This window comes from Hakea prostrata, chromosome 1, assembly GCF_041222555.1.
Source record: "Hakea prostrata isolate BN-2017 chromosome 1, UWA_Hpros_2, whole genome shotgun sequence".
Lineage (NCBI taxonomy): Eukaryota > Viridiplantae > Streptophyta > Magnoliopsida > Proteales > Proteaceae > Hakea > Hakea prostrata.
This window is the reverse complement of record NC_142600.1, coordinates 60914362-60934224: the sequence shown is the minus strand read 5'-3', so window position 1 is coordinate 60934224 and position 19863 is coordinate 60914362.

The following is a 19863-nucleotide window of genomic DNA, read 5'->3' as shown; positions in this document are numbered from 1 at the left end:
AATTGAATCATTCCACTCTCGCATTACTATTAAGAAGTTGAATTATAAGTGGCATATCTCCTTGAGATCGACCCGTTAGCTACACGATACCATGCGCTTGCGGTTACTTTTAAATTTCAACAACAAGTTTTTGGCGCCGTTGCCGTAGAGGTATTAGTCCACTTTATTTTCTCATTCTTAGGTAAATCGAAGTGTTTAAAAAATAAAAAATAAAAAAAAATTCAAAGATATTACTCTTAATTTGAGTAGAAACAAAAACGTATAGTAGTCCCCACTCTACTGCAGAATCCCCAGGATTCGATTGTAGGTGGCTCCGAAGACTATACGGATTCCCTTGTTGTCAAACCTATACAGCGTTCAGCTATACGGCAACCTTACAGCTTTGGAATCATTGTTTCAATCTTTGTGGTGGGAAATTCACTACTTTCCCTTCATTTTTTTTTTTTCTTTTCTTTTTTCTTAAGTTACTTTATTTATTTATTTTTTTAAAAAAATCTCATTCTTTCATAAGAGCCATTAATTGCATTAGGTGGTTAGTGCATGTGTGTCTGGACTCGTGATTCTACAAATAGAATTGTCCGGGTGTCTAACTTGACCATGGAAGGTCTACCTCCACCACCTCCACCTAAGAGTCTTAGGGATAGATTTTATCCAACCCGATCTGCACAACCTTCCTGTATACGTTTACCTGAAGTGAGGGGTAATAATTTTGAGCTCAAATCTCATTATCTGTCTATGTTACCCCAATTTCATGGGTTACCTGATCAAGATGCATATTTGTTTCTTAGGGAGTTTGAGGAGGTTTGTGTCCTTATGAAGGTACAACAACTCACTGATGATGTTGTAAGACTACAGTTCATTACATTTGCATTAAAGGATCAAGCCAAAAAGTGGCTTTATAGCTTACCTAGGGATAGCATTATCACATGGGAACAATTTATTGTCCTATTCTTGAAGAAATTCTTTCCTTTCTCTAAGACGAATAAAATAAGAAATGATATTCTTCAATTTCGTCTGAAACCCAATGAATCCTTTGCTAAGGTAATGGAGAGATTCCAAAGCCTTCTCCAAGAATGTCCTCACCATGGTATAGAATTATGGCATTTATGCCAAATAATTTATGAGGGTATCGATTACCAAACAAAGCAACTTTTAGAGTCTATGTGCCCCACAGGATTTACATCGTTCACTGATGATTCTGAAGCTTGGGAATTTCTTTTAGACCTAGCAGATAGAACTAGAGAATGGGAGTCAACACAAGAGTCTGAAAGGACTAGTAGGGGATATTTTGTTGATAGCCAAGTTCATAAAGAAGCACAAATAGATAATCTTTTGAAAAAGTTAGAGACCTTGGTAGTTAAAGCTGCACCACCACCACCTAGTCAAGCACATTTTATTGACAAATCTATTGCTATGTGTGCATGGTGTCAATCTCCTACACATGTAATTGAGGAATGTCCTAGCTATTCTGGAGGCCAACATGAGAATGTTAGTGCAATGTTTCCAAACCCATACAGTAACACGTAAAATCCTGGGTGGAAGAATCATCCTAACTTTTCATGGTCTCAAAGGCAAAACCAAAATGGATTAAGCAATTATTCCACACAAAATTACTTTGGTGCCCCTCAAAAGCAAAATGCCCAATTTTCTTATAATCCAAATGTCCAATTCCCTCAAGCCCCAAATTTCCAGAATGCCAATTTAGCTAGGCCTGTCAATCCACCTATTGTGCCTTATATGCCTCACATTGCACAAAATCAATCATCACCAGGTTTCAGCAGAGGTAACAATCCATAGTTTTCTCGTCTCTCTTCCTTAGAGAAGAATATGGAAGTACTTTCCTGCACCTTCATGACTTCTATGCATAATATGGAAAAACAAATTTTCACTCTTGCAAGTGCTTTGTCTGAGCAAGAAAAAGGTAAAATGCCTAGCCAACCTGAGTTATATCCTAGGATTCAGATTCAACAAAGACCACAAAATCAAATCAACCAAGTTGAATCCTCCCATTCTTCTTTAGCTTCAATTAATTTTGTGTCTGCATTGAGAAGTGGGAAAGGGTATTTAACAAGTGAGTCACATATTAATGAAAAGAGCGAGATTAGTGACCACTGTGATGAGGAGAATGTTCATGTATCTCCTAATGAGGGTTTGTCTGAGAAACCCATAGAAGTTGAGGATGAGCCAGTTGCTTTAGCAGTACCTAAGTTTGGAGAACCACTATCAGAAATTATGGGAAAAGAGCAAATTTCAAATGAGAGTCCTTATGTTCCTAAGGCTCCTTATCCTAGTCGTCTAGTTAATAAGAAGAAGACTGCAACTATGGAGAAAATTTTCGATGTCTTCAAAAAGGTAGAAGTGAATATCCCTCTTTTGGATGCCATATCCCAAATCCCCGCCTATGCAAAAGTGTTGAAAGATTTATGCACTCATAAAAGAATCACTAGCATTCCCAAAAAGGCGTTCTTGGCAGGTAACATTAGTTCCATAATTACTCAACCTATAGCAGCCAAATATAAGGATCCAGGGAGCCCCACCATAGCTTGTGTCATAGGCAATACACACATTGAACATGCTTTACATGATCTTGGTGCAAGTGTGAATCTTTTGCCTTACCATGTTTATAAGCAACTAGGACTGGGAGAATTGAAAGCAACTAGAACTACTCTTCAGTTGGCAGATAGGTCAGTTAAGATTCCTAAAGGGATGGTTGAAGATGTTTTACTGAAAGTGGGAGAATTTATTTTTTCAGTTGATTTCATTGTGCTAGATACTAAACCTTTTTCAATCAAGGATGAAATCCCAATAATTTTAGGAAGACCATTTTTGGCTACTAGTAATGCATTAATCAATTGTCGAAATGGCCTCTTACGATTATCTTTTGGAAATCAAACTGTAGAGTTTAATATGTTCAGAATAGGGAAACAACCACAATAGAAGAAGAGATCAATATGCTTGAGGAATCTTTTGATTTTCCTAATGATGTGATTACCAACTTTGAGATTGACTTTGATTCTGAATTTCAAGAATGTATGGATATGTTGGATGATGATAGTGAAACTTTCTTTTCTGAAGTCTTAAATTTTCACACACCTTTGGAGCCTATTAAACCTCTATCCATCTCCATCTCCATTCCCAAGCCCTCAATAATTGAACCCCCCCCCCCTTCAAGCTAGAATTGAAAGAGTTGCCTTCTAATTTGAAGTATGCTTTATTGGAACAAGATAATACTCTTCCTGTCCTTGTTGTCTCTGATTTAACTTCTGACAAAGCAGAAGAGTTGATCACACTGTTGAATGATAATAGAGAAGCATTGGGTTGGTTTGTCATTCATATCAAAGGTCTAAGCTCTTCCATTGAAGAACATCATATTCATCTTATGAAATATGCAAAACCTTCTAGAGAACCTCAACGTATGATGAGAATTTTCTTTAACATTGTGAATGTTTTTCTTGAGATCTTAAGAGATGATTTCTTGATTCACGGTTTTTCTTATTTGGAGTGCCTTCCCCATCATACATTGATATTGAAGATAAGACTAAAGCCTCCCATGATAAGCACATCTTGACTGAAAGGTATACCCCTCATTTGTCTTCTTTGTTTAGCATACATGCATTGAGAACATTGCATTACTTAAGTGTGGGGGGGGGGGGGGGGGGTATAGCTGCATTGTAGATTTTAACTTTGACTTTTGGTTATTATACATATTCTTTCAATTGCTATGATGTGTGAAATGAGAGTGATTTTGGTACCCATCATGAACACATAAAAACCCTGTTGAGAGGAACGTAACTTGTATATATGTTGAGATGAAACTTTCCTTAGAAAAATAAAAGGCCCTTAACTTAAGGCGTTGAACCATCTATGAGTTTTGTGGGTCCTTGTTTCTTTGGCTAGAAGTTGAGATCAATTTTGTGTATGGCATGACAAAAGAAGAAAAAAAAAGAAAAAAAAAAGTGTAAAGTAAAAGTTGAATTCCTTGGAACTAGACAGGGCACTCCGACTCAGGAATTGAGGTGACTTGATCGAAACTCTTAGGAAGGAGATTATTGAAAAGTACTCTCGCATCACTGTCTATGTGGGCATATGCAAAGCAAAGCTACAAAGTAACTTGGGTTTCGGGTGTCTGCTCCACCATGTTATTCAAGCCAACCGTAGTGGAGTAATGTAGAGTTCACTACTCAAAAGAAAAAAAGAGAAATAAATACAAGTGTCATCAATGCCTTGGTAAAATTGTTTGGTCAAAAATACTTCAAAACCTTAGTCCTTGGTCCCCTTACTTTATGAGTGGTTTTGCTTAAAGGAGAGGTGTACTTGAAAGATATAAGGTGAGTCCTTGATTGAGATATATGCTAAGTCTCAAGAATCAATATGGGGTAATAAAGTTCAAGTGTGGGGGATCTTAAATCAATGGTGAGAAAAATTGTCATAGCTATTGATCTTGTATGAGTACTTACCAATTGTTAGAGTTGGAATTTGCAATGTTTTATTTTGAGCTAAAATTGGAATTTTGGATGCACATTCACTGCAAACATCCACGAGACAAAACTCGTCCTCTAGGGGTAACCTAGTGGTTTAAAGGTCTGTTGCACATGCTAAGTGTAACCGTGATTCCTACGAAAGTGAGTTAGGATTTATTTTGTTGCACTAGTTTCTTACTTGCATTTGAATTTTCTTTAATTTTTGCTTGAGGACAAGCTTAGTCTAAGTGTGGAGGAATCTGATGAGCACATTTATGTGTGAAATCTTAGGGCATAAAGCATGCATTTTATACACTTAGAGTGGAGTTACCTTGGGTTTTATGTTGTTTTTGCAGATTTTAGGACTTTTCAAGATTTAAGCAAATATTTGGAATTATGGGCTTGAATCATGCTATTTAACACGTCAAGAAGTTCATTCAAATTCTCAAATGCGAAAATGAGCCTGATCTGGAGCATGATGGGCTAGAGATGTGTGATTATGGGCCAACTCCGAAATATTGAAGAGATAAAGAAGGCAAATCTGATCTACGGCTGAAATTTTAAATCAAATCTACAGAGATATTATTGAGAGAGTCCAAATGGAAAAGAGTCCTTGCATACCTCAATATCTTATTTCCTATCTTGGATTTAATTAAAGAAAGAAAAAGAGGAAAAATCCCGTTTTTGAATGCCTCTGTCCAGTTTCGATCAAACCCTTCATCGAACAGTCATCCGATGTCCGATCATGCTGATTTTTGGAGGAGAGCTTCACGACTACTTAAACCTCAAATCCAACAGTGGAATTATGCATCTGATCTCTCTAAGTCAGCGCGATTACTACGTCAAAACCCTAATTGGCTGAGTCAGATAGAAACCCTGAGTTTTATTCAAATTCAGCCGTGCTTCATATCTCATGTAAACTCTATAAAAGGAGATCATATTCCATCAAAGGAGAGGATGTTCTAGAGCTTAGTAGAAGCATTCTTTCTTCTCTCTTTAGTTTATTAAGGTTTTCTCTAGTTTTCTTTGCTTGCATTAGTGAGATTTAAATTTCTAGATTCAATGTTTAGGTTTAATCTTTTTATGTAATACAATTCAAGTTCAAGCTTCAAGTTCAAGTTTCAATTTTTTTAGATTCGTTTTTCTCTGGGTCTAGCAATTGCAGATTTAGATCATTCTAGATCTAGATCTGGTTGTTAGGGTTGGTTGAGATTCGAATCGTTTGTTCAATTCACAAGTAAGTAACCTTCTTTATTAATCTTCTCTCCTCCCTCCATTCCCGCTTCTATCTACCCCTCCATATTCTTAATTTAGGATTTACTTTCAGCATTATTTATTGTTCTCCCTTCCCCTGGATCCTTGATCAGAGATGCCTACAGTCGTGCCTCTCTTTGGTTAAGGCTTCCTTTTCCTTTTATTGCTTTGTTTATTGCTTTGTTATTTACTTTCTGCATATTCATTCATCATCTCGGACCACATAACCGGAGCAAGCCTACAGTCGTGCCTCTCGCTTTCTCGGTGACGGGTGGTGTTGCATCTGCATTTTAGCTATGAACTAAATTTTACTGACTGCTTTAACATACTAACTGGTTTTACTTTTTTTTCCTTTTTATTTTTATTGTTCGCAATTTCAATTCCTGTCTTTTATTTATGCATTGATTGTGTTTAATTTATTTTTCGTTTCAATTCGATTGCATTAGACGTATAGATTAGGATCATTTAGTTTAGTTAATTAGTTAACAAAAATTGAATCATTCCACTCTCGCATTACTATTAAGAAGTTGAATTATAAGTAGCATATCTCCTTGAGATCGACCCGTTAACTACACGATACCGTGCGCTTGTGGTTACTTTTAAATTTCAACAACACTTCCCTTCAGGAACCAAGTTACTGAATGATACAATTAAGGTCTCCCAGCTTTCTAGCAACGGACTAAATAGTAACAAAGCCTACAACTCATCATCAAGTGTCATTTTCATAGAACTGAGTTGATTAACAATACTTTGTATCTCATTTAAGTGTGCTGCCTTAGAGCTCATTCCCTTGTATTTGAGATTTACAATTCTCCTGATAAAGAATGCATTGTTGTAGACGAATTTTCTCTCATACAGACCTTCTAGCTTTTGCTATAGTGAATGCGCCGAACTTTTTGTGGAAACGTGATGATAAACAGAATCATCTAATCATTAGCAAATGAAGCCAATGGCCTTTAATCTAAGACTTTCCACTCTGCTTCAGACATCTTGAATTTCCATATCATCCAGTTGCTCATGTTCAAGTTGATCATCTGTCCTATAGCGCTTACCTCCATCGACATCTTGTACAACAGTCATGCAAACCAGGCTCTGATACCACTTGTTGGGAAAAATACCGATAGACAATTCACTCTTTTCTCGCCTGTGTAAAAGATTTACAAAGAAAAATGAATTACAAAAAAAGGTATTTGTGAATATTTTTATGAATAGTGCCCGTGTGAATAACGGCTGTGTGGGGCCCATGTGAATATTACTTGTGCGGAACCCACGTGAAAGATAAATGATCATGCAAAAAACACAAACACAACAATATATGTGGTTCAACTTTGCCTACATCCACGGGTGTAATGGAACTTTTCACTACGAGAAGTAGAAATACAACACATACAATGCTTGGATTTATAACCAAAACCAACCCTATATCCAAAATTGAATACCCCTATACACCCTCTGTCAACTCACACTCTCAACCCTTGAAGAGTTTCAAACCCATTACTCCAACACAAATACACTTCACTCAACTCTCTGTACTTTCTTTCACTCACCTGCTCATCCTTCAGGAAAATAGATGGGGAGTTATACGAGAAACAAAATAGTTCTCATTGATTGTGTTCGTCTTCTTGCAATTAATAAGGAGACAATGAGAGAAGAAAAAGCTCTCATTTAACCTCCTTTAACATATGTTTTTCCCTCTTTGTCAATAAAGAAGGCTAAGAAAGAGATGCACCGAATTTGTTAATTAAATTTTGGTGTGTCCTCTTGTGAGGAGGACCCACAACAAAACGTAAGTCTATATTGTTATAGAAGTAAATAGCAAATCCCATTTTGTTTAACTTGAGTGGACAAAAAAGATAATCATCTGCAAATAGTAGGTGAGAGATGGAAATGCACGTGTGTCTAACCTTCACACCATGCAATGATCCTTCATTCTCCGCTCTATTTATGATAGTACAGAGGGTCTATGAGCATAATATAAAAATAGCAAGAGATTTTGAGTACCCTTGCCTTATTCCCCTAGATGGATAGATGCCTCCCTTGATAGATAAGGCTTTTCAACAGCAAAGTGTGGAGTGTTGGACTTCATGGGATGGTAGAGTGGCAATTATTATGCAGACCATGTCTATGAAATCCCCAAGGATCCAACTGGAAAATCATATTGTAGGTCCAAGAACCCGGAATGTGACTAGAAGATAGTTGTGGGCCATCGAAGTAGAGACCATTGGATCGGAACCTAGACCAATGGATTTGGACGGCAGAGATGATTAATAAAATCTAGAGTTTTATGTCTTGGAAGAAGATTTGACACAAGCACTAATGGATTGGGATAATGGATTAGGAGTCACAGTCGGTGCATTTGGAAGGTCCCCCAATTCAAGTAAGAACCCTATGTAGTATGTGATAGCAGTATCATGGAGCAACCACCTAAGAACACACTCTTGAAACAAATTCCAAGGGTGGATCGATCGGGTAGTGCAGCCCCACGCGACCCACCCTAGTGCATGCAGGTAAAAAAGGATATTTTTGGGTAATTACTTTACAAACCCCTATTTAATGCTATTTTAGCCTTATTTTACTCCCAGCCATCAAAGAACATCAGTCTATGTCAGGGAAGTCATTTTGAAGAAGGAGAAAGCTGCAGAGATTATTTGGAGAGTGATTCGAGTCCTAACTAGGGCTGCAACTGGGCCGGGCTTTTGCAATCCCAAGCCAAGCCCATTCTCGCCCTAATTGGCCCTAATTGGGCCGGGTCGGGATGGGTTGGCCCTGATTGACCTTGATTGGCCCTGTCCCTGTCCCTAGTCCTGACCCTGATTAGCCGTTTCCCTAGCCCTGATTGACCCTATCTTGGCCCTAGCCTTAATTGGTCCTATCCTTGGACCTAAAATATCAAATGTAAATTCATAAAATAAATAAATAAATAAAAGTATCACAAGTAAACTTAAAGTAAAATTCATAGAAATATAAGATGATTCAAGCCCATACAAAATGATAAAATAGTCAAGAAGGTGATAGTGTTGCTTTAAACATAAATAAATTCATACTTCATAATTCTATATTGACCTCTGAAAATGTCCCATTGCTTTGGTGATGGAAATTGAAAACCTCTCCTATTGATATCCTTATTCAACAAAAAATTTCATATTCAAAACTTTGTTAAAAAGTAAATCAATGACGATAATTTAGTATTGATTTTTTTTTCGCAGTTAAAGAAAATGATATTTTAGTTACAAACATGGTTATCTGTCCTTAATAAGTTTTTATTTTTTATTTTTTATTTTCTCCTTCTTTTCTGAAATATTAAATTGGAGGCAAAAGAAAGATGTCAATATTCATGATAAGAAATTGGGGAGTAGATTTGTTAGATATTAATTCTCTATATACTAACTTTTATTATTCATATATATTATCTCGCCTTAGTCCAAAAAAAAAATCAATGATTTTTGGAAACTAAAAACGACTTAGTTGGAAAAATAAAAAATATCTTCAAAATAATATAAAAAGTGAATTCATTGTCTAATATGATCAAAATGACTGAAGGTCAAAGTCGAGACTTATATTAATGTTAATATGAAGATTAGGTAAAAATCTAATAAATGATCAGGGTCAAATTAACATTAAGACTATAGCCAAAATTAGGGTCAGGATGGGGCCAAAATCAAATGGATGCTTACTACATTGGTAATGATGATATAATTTATTTTTATTAATTTTTCACAAAACATGATTATGTTTTTAAAATTTGACACGTGTCAAATATTCACCCATGTGGATTAGAATTAATTCCGCTCCATATGAGTGGACGGTCTAGACTCAAATTAAGGCCAAAGTTATGGCCAAGATTAAGGCCAATATCAGATCCAAGATCAGGGCCAGGATCAGGGCCAAAATCAGGGCCAGAATCAGGGTCAAGATCAAGGTCAAAATCAAGGCCAGAATCAGGGCCAGAATCAGGGTCAAGATCAAGGTCAAGATCAAGGTCAAAATCAAGGCCAGAATCAGGGCCAAAATCAGGGACAAGGCGGGATGGGTTGGGCAGGCTAGAGAGTAATCCCAGGCCCGCCCTTGGCACTAGTTTAGGGTCAGAATATTTTGGCCCTAACCTGCCCTTAGGGCCAAAATCTTTAGCCCAAGCCCTATTCGGGCTCAGAGCGGGCTTAGGCAGGTCAGGGCTGCCAGGACCAAACTTGCACCCCTAGTCCTAACCAAGAAATTGAAGGTTATTTCTCATTTCTATTAATTCAACTCTTTTGATTTTTCTAATGGAGGACAACCACAAAGGAAGATCACATTATTTAGGGTACCTAAACCCTATTATAATCTAGCAATACAAGTGATTCTCCAATCACTCTATAATTCTAGTTTTCTTCACGGATAGATTTTGGAAGGACCTAGATCGTATATATTTTTATTCTTGTTTGGATTTGAGTTTTGGATATGTTGTTATGGTTAGACCTTGTTTGGAAATGATTTTGGGAAACCTTAATCATTCTAGAAGTGGTTTGAAACCAAAAAATGAAGCTGATGAGAGCCATGTCGAATTGTTATCCGCACACCCAACAGTGAACGCCCTAGAGGGGTTGCCCCAGCCTACCCACCTAGGTCTATTCCAACCGACCCTACCCCACAGGTCGATTGGACAGGTCTCCTCAGGCTACCCCCCCCCCCCTCTAGCTACCCACCCCCTTGTAGTTTGAGAATTGTTTCTATACTTCGATGTTTTACTTTCTAGGTTAATTTTTAACATAAACAAATAATTATTAAGGATATCCTGGAATGTGTTAGTCCATCATTCAATTCACTCTTTAAAGGTATTACATTGCTTATCAGGTGAGGAAATTCAACTATGTATGCTTATTGAAGCTTGAATTATTATTTAAAGTTCAATATGAATTATATGGTGTTGTATGATTCTTTTATTCATATTAGAATCTGAATTTACTTATACTCATGCACTAACTATGTTATAATGAATCATGAAGTATGGTGGTTGAGTTTGGGATTAACAATGTTATGCATGGACTTGACTTGGGGTTGTGGCATGATCATTGCCCTCAAAACCTTAGCATGGACATGTAGTTTAGGTTGCACACCTAGGATGTCTACTTGCATATGGTAGAGAGTACCCCCTGACATATTATGACCCTATCGGCATGGGAATTGAGGTCGAGTGACTCATGGCAATGGTATTTGGTTGGTGGATGCCCAAGATGGTGAGATGCATGAGGGGACACAAGAGTTTCCTCCACCCTCCCCACCACCACCATTATATCTAGATGACCAATACGGTTACAGGTGCACAGCCCGAATTGGTTGGTGCCATAGGATATGACATCCCTAGACTTGGAAGGATACTAAACCAAGAAGGTGAGATGCATAAGGGGAGGTATCTAGAGCTTGAGTAATATGTTGAAGTAGATATGCATTGGGTTAGATATTACCTTGACATGTGCCAATACTCGTGCCAATGCTTGTGGTGAGAAAGTGTGGCCCTAATCCCCAGCCATGGTCACTGAAAAGACTATTATCCCTATACCTTCGTCGTTACACTCAAGATCGGTGAGACTCCATGAAAATCTATGCGAGACTACCCAGAAGAGGTTGGTGGCATACCTTAATGCGTATCTGCCTTGATGGAGACTTGCATTAGCTAGAGTATAGGAGCGTCACTACATTGCATTGCATTATCATAATCATATTATCATAAATTTACTTTATTCATGTTTGATTATATGGATATGTATATATTGTTGAATTACTCGCGGAGTTCTTTGAAACTCATTCTCATGGATTTTTCTTTTTAGATGACTACACAAGTATCGAAGAAGCCCCGACCTCGGAGGTCTTGGCCTTTAGGATACAATTGAGGCATCGGTGGGAGCCATTATGACCCATGGCAGGATCCATGTGCCAATCTGGAGTAGCCTTGCGGCTCCAATCAGCAGTGATAGGACCCATTTAGTTCGCCATTGGGATTACGAATTAGAGACAGATCCTGTGATGAAAACTTTTATATGTTTAGAAAAGAAATGTAAGCCTTGGAAGTACTTGGAAGTATTGAACTCATCTTTCATTCCCAATTTGACTTTCCATTTTTAGATAGACATTTCTTCCAGTTTTGATCATAGTATCATTTATTTAAGATTTATTTAGGATTTGTTTGAGATTCTTTTGAATATTTTTATAGCATTAATTAAATATTAGATTTATATTTTATTTGCTCATGATTATGTTATTATGTATATTTGTGTGTGATTGCATGTGAACCTGATCTTGTGACTATGGATCACTCCCCCGGTAATTCTGGTGGATCTAATACTCGCTAAGCTAATGTGACAATGTCATTACTATGTATATCATTACTTTCCAATAAATAACCTTTTGAGTATTGACTTATTGAAGAACCTTCTACCAAAAAGAGTTATAGAATTAGTTAGTGGAGCTTCTAATTAAACAAATTAGCACCAAATTAATTTATACCATGGATCATGGAAACTAAGGAACTAATTAAGAAGGAAAATACCCATCATGGAGGAGAACCAAAGAAGGAGTTAGAACAACTAAAGTTTACCACTAATAAACATGAATAAGCTTTCTAGAAACAGGACTTCGTTGACAAATGTAGGAGTTCTCTTGGAGTTTTAGTTATAACTCGAAGCTTTAATTAAACCTAAAATGAGATGGGAAATGGGAGATCAAAACCCTAAAAGAAGGAAAAATATGGAAGCTTACCAACGGAGTGAAATGCAGGGAGCAATAGTGCAGATGTTCGTCCCTTTCTCTATTTCCTCTCTGATGTCGCTTCCAAACTGAGCCTGTTCTCATTTGTCTTCCCGTTCCTCGTCAAAATCACTAAAAAGGATCTGGAAGCCCTAATCTTTCACCTTCCCCTTCTCTGTTTCCTCTATTTGTGATCGCCTTCTCCTTCTCTATTTTCTCTCTATCTGGTTGCCTCGACTAAAATTGTTGCAGGTTGTTCATCGTCAAAAGAAGCCCTTTGCTTTACCCTCCTCTTCAAAGACTCTATGTTCATTCTTGCTAAGAAGTCGAAGACAAATGCATAGAGTTTCCTCTATTTTGGGATTTTAAAAGTTTGGATGGTGGGTTCGGTCCAGTCGACTTAGGTTGGGTTGGGTTCGAGTCAGTGAACTGTATTCTCACACGGTTTGGATTCACTTAAATGACATGAAGTTCACGTGTTATAATTAAATGACCAGGATTGAACGAGATGGCATGGCTATACGCTGCTCAGTGCTACGCATTTATTATGCAGCACTGAAGCAAAACGCCTGCTCAAGCCTCAAGCCTAGCTGGTTCGTTGTTCTTAGATGACTCTGGTTCTAATTCGGACCATGCCCTGATTTACGGCTGTTGTGTTGGCTTTCCGATGGCGTTGGCTTTCCGAAGCCAACGGAAAGCCAACACAATGTCAAATATTGTGCTTCACATTATCCTACTTATGGCGAGATGTGGGTGCTCTATCCATTCACTACTTCGACAAGGGCAACTTCTATACAATTTACGAATGTGTTGAAGATTGCAATAGAGTGTTGGTGTTTGTACCATGGTGGGCAAAACCATCGAACAATTTGGTCCCTTCACGTTTGAAATTTGAATATACTTAACGGCGGCTAACAGTATTAGTTTGCTTGGGACCCACACGTAATATATTGCATTAAGGGGACCCAACATTAGTTTATGGTCCACTAAAGGTAACCACACGTAAAAAACTCTAATAATAATAAAACCATCTCCGTGGCTATTCCCAACTCAACTACCTCTTCAAAGATAATCAAACATTACAGGCTCCTCATGTGCTTATAGATCAACAAAATCTACATTGAAGCATTCTCTGTGAAATCCATTAATCTTTGTGCATCTTTCTTCATTTTTGAAGTCACAAGACTGTTCTTATGAGCGCATGATACTATATTACAAACTCAATTTGAATCGAAGAAGACAAAGAAGTAGAGGACCAACTCGACAATTGAGAAGATTGGAACACACATGAAGAGAGCTCGGACCCATATTTTCTCTGCTTGTTCTACGACTCTAAATACAATCTTGGTGAAACTCTATGGAAGCATTGTAGTTTGTTAATTGTATAATCAAGGAAAATTATGTAAGATCTAGAAATAACAAGAGGAGATAACGTGGTTTGGCCAGAGGCCTACGTCTACGGGAGAAAGGAGGCTGCTTTAGTTTACATTAATTCTAGGGTTTTACAATGATCCACAATTTATAGGTTTATTTCCACCGCCTTACCCTCTCTACCTGGGAACGGGTTATGACCCGACCCAATACAATTTAATACTCCCCCTCAAGTTGGAGCATGGACATCATGAATGCTCAACTTGCTAAGAAGAAAATGATATTGTTCTTGACTCAAAGCTTTAGTAAAATATCTGCCACTTGATGCTTAGAAGAAACATAAATTGTTTGAATTTGCCGAGCCTTAAGTTTTTCACAAATCACATGACAATCGATCTCAATATGCTTTGTTCGCTCATGGAAGACTGGATTTGCAGCAATGTGTATAGCTTCTTTATTGTCTCAAAATAGATCCATAGGTTCTGGATGCAAAACTCCTAAATCCTTAAGTAAATAGTGCAGCCAAGTCAATTCACAAGTTGTTGTGGCCATGGATCTGTATTCCGCTTCAGCAGAAGATCAGGAAACAATTGACTGCTTTTTACTCTTCCAAGAGATAGAACTTGATCCAATGAAAACACAATAGCTAGTAGTAGAACAACTAGAAGTGGCACAACTTGCCCAATCTGAGTCACAATAGGCATTGATGTGTAGGTCGCTAGCAGAATATAACAAAATGCCTTTTCTCTGGACAAGATTTTAAATAGCGTAAAATCCGAAATGCAGCATCCAAGTGAGCTTTTCTAGGTTTTTCCATAAATTGACTGAGAACTTGCACAACATAGACAATTTCATGTCTAGTGACTGTGAGATAAATCAATCTTCTAACAAGTCTTCTATATTCTGTTGGAGTAGCAAGAAGTTCGCCATCTTCACTGTTCAATTTCAAGTTTAGCTACATAGGACAATTGATGGGTTTGAATCCAAGTAGACCTGCATCATTAAGCATCTCCAATGTATATTTCCTTTGAGAAAGGAAGATACCTTTAGTTGACCGAGCAACCTCAATGCCAAGAAAGAATTTGAGAGTGCCCATGTCTTTGATATGAAAGTGACTATGAAGAAACAATTTCAAAGCATTGATGGCAACTTGATCGTTGCCAGTAATAATTATATCATCCACATAAACCAAAACAATAGTGATGCTAGACCCACTGGAAGATACAAACAAAGAATAATCAGCTAATGATTGTTTGAATCCAGCAAGTTGTAGAACATAAGTGAACTTGGAGAACCAATTGCGAGAAGCTTGATTTAAACCATATATGGACTTGTGAAGACGACAAACCAGATTATTCTCCCCCTTTCGGGAAAAACCAGGTGGCAAAGACATGTAAACTTCCTCATCTAGATCACCTTGAAGAAAAGCATTGTTAACATCCATTTGAAAAAGAGGCAACCTTTAATGGAAGCAATAGCAAGGAGGCATCGCACAATGACTAATTTCGCAACAGGGGAAAATGTTTCTTGGTAGTCAACACCTTCAATTTGAGTAAAGCCTTTGGCAACCAAGCGAGCTTTGTAGCATTCAATAGAACCATCAGCTCGATATTTAATTTTGTGTACCCATTTACACTGGATAGCGACCTTGCCAGGGGGAAGAGGTTGCGAGCTCCATGTATGGTTTAGCTCAAGAGCCTTAATCTCATCAGTCATTGCAGCACACCATGTGGAATTGTGGGAAGCCTCAACAAAGGAACGAGGTTCAGAATCAGTAGAAATACTAGAAAGGAAAGCACGGTGAGTAAGGGGAAAAGCCGAATACGAGAGGTAATTATTGAGAGGATAAGGGCAAAAAGGAAGAGAAGCAACATTGCACTGATAGTCGTGGAGGTGAGGAGGAGGGCGAGTAGGACGAGTACTATGACGAAGAGGGACATTAGGATCATCAGAGTGTGATTCTAGTAAAGAGGGGGTGGGATAGGAGGAGGAGGGGATACTGAATCATCAGTTGCAGGACAAGGAAGGACAGTTGGAGAAGAGGAGTGGGGAGAAGGAACAGATTGAGGGAAGGTTGCATGCTGGTATGAAAATATCGTCTCATGAAATATGACATCCCTACTAGTGAATATCTTACGAGTGACAGGGTTATAAATACGATATCCCTTTTGCCCATATGGATACCCAACAAAAATGCCTGGAATAGCACGTGGAGAAAACTTAGATTGATGAGGAGTTAAATTCTTAGCATAACATAAATAACCAAAAACACAAAGATGAGAATACTTAGGTGAAACATCAGTCACAAGCTCATTTGGGATTTTCCCTTTTAACAAGGGGGTAGGGAGACGATTAATGAGATAAACTACAGTCTGAACACATTCCTCCCAAAAGGCTAAAGGTAGATGTGCTTGAAAACGTAAAGCTCGAGCAACCTCAAGGATATGGCGATGTTTGCGTTTAACAACTCCCTTTTGTTGAGTAGCAACACAACTATGTTCATGAATTATGCCCAACTCATTAAAGTAAGAAGAGATAAAGAGAGAGAAATTCAAGACCATTATCACTACGAATTTTCTTGACAATGTAATTAAATTGTGTTTTTACCAGAGCAATGAAATTTTTAAAAAGACATTGAGTTTCAGACTTGTGACGCATAAACATCGAGAATAATCATCAACAATGGTAAGAAAGTAATGAACACCAAGAAGAAAAAAAAAAAAAAAAAGCAATAGAAAAATCACTCCATACGTCACAATGTAGAAGAGAAAAAGGACAATTACTCCGTTCAACATGCATTGGAAGAGGTAAATGTGATTGTTTAGCAAGAGGACAAATATCACAATGTCGAGGTAAAATGGTAACATCAGAAACAATTTGAGATAAAAAATTGTGAGGAAAATAAGAAGGATGTCCTAATCGCCAATGCCACATGTCAAAATTTTGTGAAGGTTGTGAAACAAATGAAGCAAAATGATCATGAGCACGATAAAAGTAGAGACCAACATGCTTTTCACCAATCCCAATCACCCGTTTCGTGGTGAGGTCTTGAAGAACACAAAAATCAGGAAAGAAAATAAGAACACAATGTAAAGATTTAGTGAGTTGACTGATAGACAATAAATTATAATGAAAATCAGGAACATAAAGCACATCATGAAGGTGAATAGAAAAAGATAAGTGAGCAATCCCTTTGTGAGTCACTGGGACAGATGTACCATTAGGTAGACGAATAGGTCTAGAATGAGCATAAAGTAAAACATTATTTAAAATATGCAAAGAGTGTGTTATATGATTGGTAACACCTATATCAATGATCTAATTTGATGAAGAAATGGAGGAACAACAAATAGACTCACCAGACAAATTGGTAGAAGGTTGAGGGCTTCTAGTATTGACAAATTGCATAAACTGCTGGTACTGTTCGGCTGTGAGAGATGGGTTAGAGCTAGGAGCTACTGTAGAAGTTGCAACACTGAATGAGGAGGAATTTGAATCTGGCACTTTAGGAGGAAAACCGTGAAGTTTATAACAACGAGCCTTCAAGTGCCCTTCACGTCCACAATGATCACATTTAGGTCTTGATCGATGAGTGCCAGAAGAACGACTCGCATGGCTAGAATTATTATGAGTAGCTGTAAGGGCAGCAACATCAGGATGAGTAGGTACAGAATGAGTAATCCGCAATTCTCGTTGATGCTCTTCTTGAAAACCATAGAGAATACTTTATTGATATTTGGAAGAGGTTCAATGGCCAAAATCTAGTTGCTAATAATAGAGTAGCTATCGTTAAGGCCCATCAAGAATTGAAATACCTTCTCTGCGTGCTGTAATGTTGTCAATGCCGTTAAGGCCCCACAAGAGCATAGTGGAATGATGGAAAGTGAAGCCAGCTCATCCCAAAGAGCTTTCACTTTATTAAAGTAAACGGAAATGGAAGACTAACCTTGAGTGTGGTAACTAATGGTCTGTTTCAGTGATATATGCGGGTGGCATTCCCTCCAAGAAACGCTACGCCAAATCATTCCAAAGATCATAGACCGTATCAATAAAAGCCACTGAAGATAATATCTCTAGAGAAATAACATTAAGTAACCAAGATAAGACCATGTCATTGCATCTAATCCAAGCATCAACTACGGAAGGTGGGGATGAAAGTTTAGATAAGGTGCCAATAATGAAACCAACTTTATTCTTGGCAGAGAGAGCCATCCACAAAGTCCGTTGTCAAGTATGATAATTATCGCCAGTGAGAACTTGAGTGACCAGAGTGATACCTAGATTGTCAGATGGATGAATATAATAAGCTGAATGATATCCACTAGATTCAACGGTAGATGTCGAAGCATCCAATGGGGCAGCCATCTTTGGCAACCAAAAACTTCAAAAAAAAGCAAACCGTGCACTAAGATGGTTGCCAATCAAATTAAAGATAATCCTCTGTTTTTGTGGCTGTATATGCTGTGCAATAGATCAGCAATAGGAGATGACTTTTGGCTGTATAAGTTGTGCAATAAATCAGCAATAAGAGATGGCTGCCAATCGAATTAATAAAAGCTGCCGTTTTGTCTGTATATAGTTTGCAATGGAGCACCAAAAAGGGATTTGGAATCACGATTCCAATGCACAAGGTAGTTCGACGGCTTCACCAACGACGTCTTCGCCAACCACGTCGCCTCCAACGAAACCACACAAAAAAAAGAAATAAATAAAGTTGTATCGAAACGAAGAGTCCAACAATGGGAGAAAAAAAAATTGGCAGCACCTTATGGAGGAGATGGATCGATAACCTTAACTGATACCATGTTAATTGTATAATCAAGGAAAAATATGTAAGATTTAGAAATAACAAGAGGAGATAACGTGGTTCAGCCAAAGGCCTACGTCCACGAGAGAAAGGAGGCTGCTTTAGTTTTCATTAATTCTAGGGTTTTACAATGATCCACAATTTATAGGTTTATTTCCCCCGCCTTACCCTCTCTACCTGGGTACGGATTATGACCCGACCCAATACAATTTAACATAGTTCAATGCACCATTTTGATTTTGGGAAAGTTAGGAAAACCCTAAGATTGGATTTCTATGATTGTTTAAAGGCCATAAACTATGTTAGGTCTCAGGTCAGATTTCATTTTTAGCCAACTGGTTCGATTACAGAGATCTTCTTGCAGGGACGGTTGGTTGAGAAATTTTTTAGTAGAGAAAGGCAGTTTCTGACAAAGGTTAGGGTAATATCCCTTCACCCACTTAAGGGTTTGGGAGATGTTAAGTAAGATTGGGGCAATATTATAATTTCACTGCCAAAATGGCATTTCATAATTTATATTCAAATTTTGAATGAGTTAAATGGGGGCAATAATATCATTTCCCTGCCCAGAGGCCAGTTGGGTGACTTGATTTTCAAGTTTTAAATAACTTAAATAAAGACAAGGGCATTTAGGTAATTTTACTTACCATTTAACACAATTTTCAATTGAATAACTTAATTTTTAAAATTTAAATGACTTAAACAAAGATAAGGGCATTTAGGTAATTTTTACTTATCATTTAACAGCAAAATTTAACTGTAAATAACTTGTAATTTTTCGAACTAGTGCCATGTAATTTATAGCATAATAGTGGGTGGTCACTTGTTTCACCCCAAAAATAGTGGGTAATGTATAAAAAACTCCTTAGTTTTTTAACATTTCAAGAAATTGGGCAACACATCATATATAGGCATTCTATATATTGTGCCATTAAGGTCTGCAAAGCCTTTTGATGCAAAAGCTTGAATTCATGATTGAACATTTGCACCACAGTGAGAAGAAAATACCCAAGAAAACCTCATAATTTGCATACCTATACAGATAATTTTGAACTCTGGGAATGCAATTGGTTTATACTTCCATTTTTATTTTTTTTGGTACAAGTTTATACTATCATGTTGATGAACAGTCATAACTCACAAACAAATCCCAAGGGTAGAGTTTTCTATGCCGCTTTACCCTAACAATTTGCTAAGAGGAGCTTGAAAATTCTCACTTCCCTTCAATTTCCCTTCCGACAAATGGAGCCT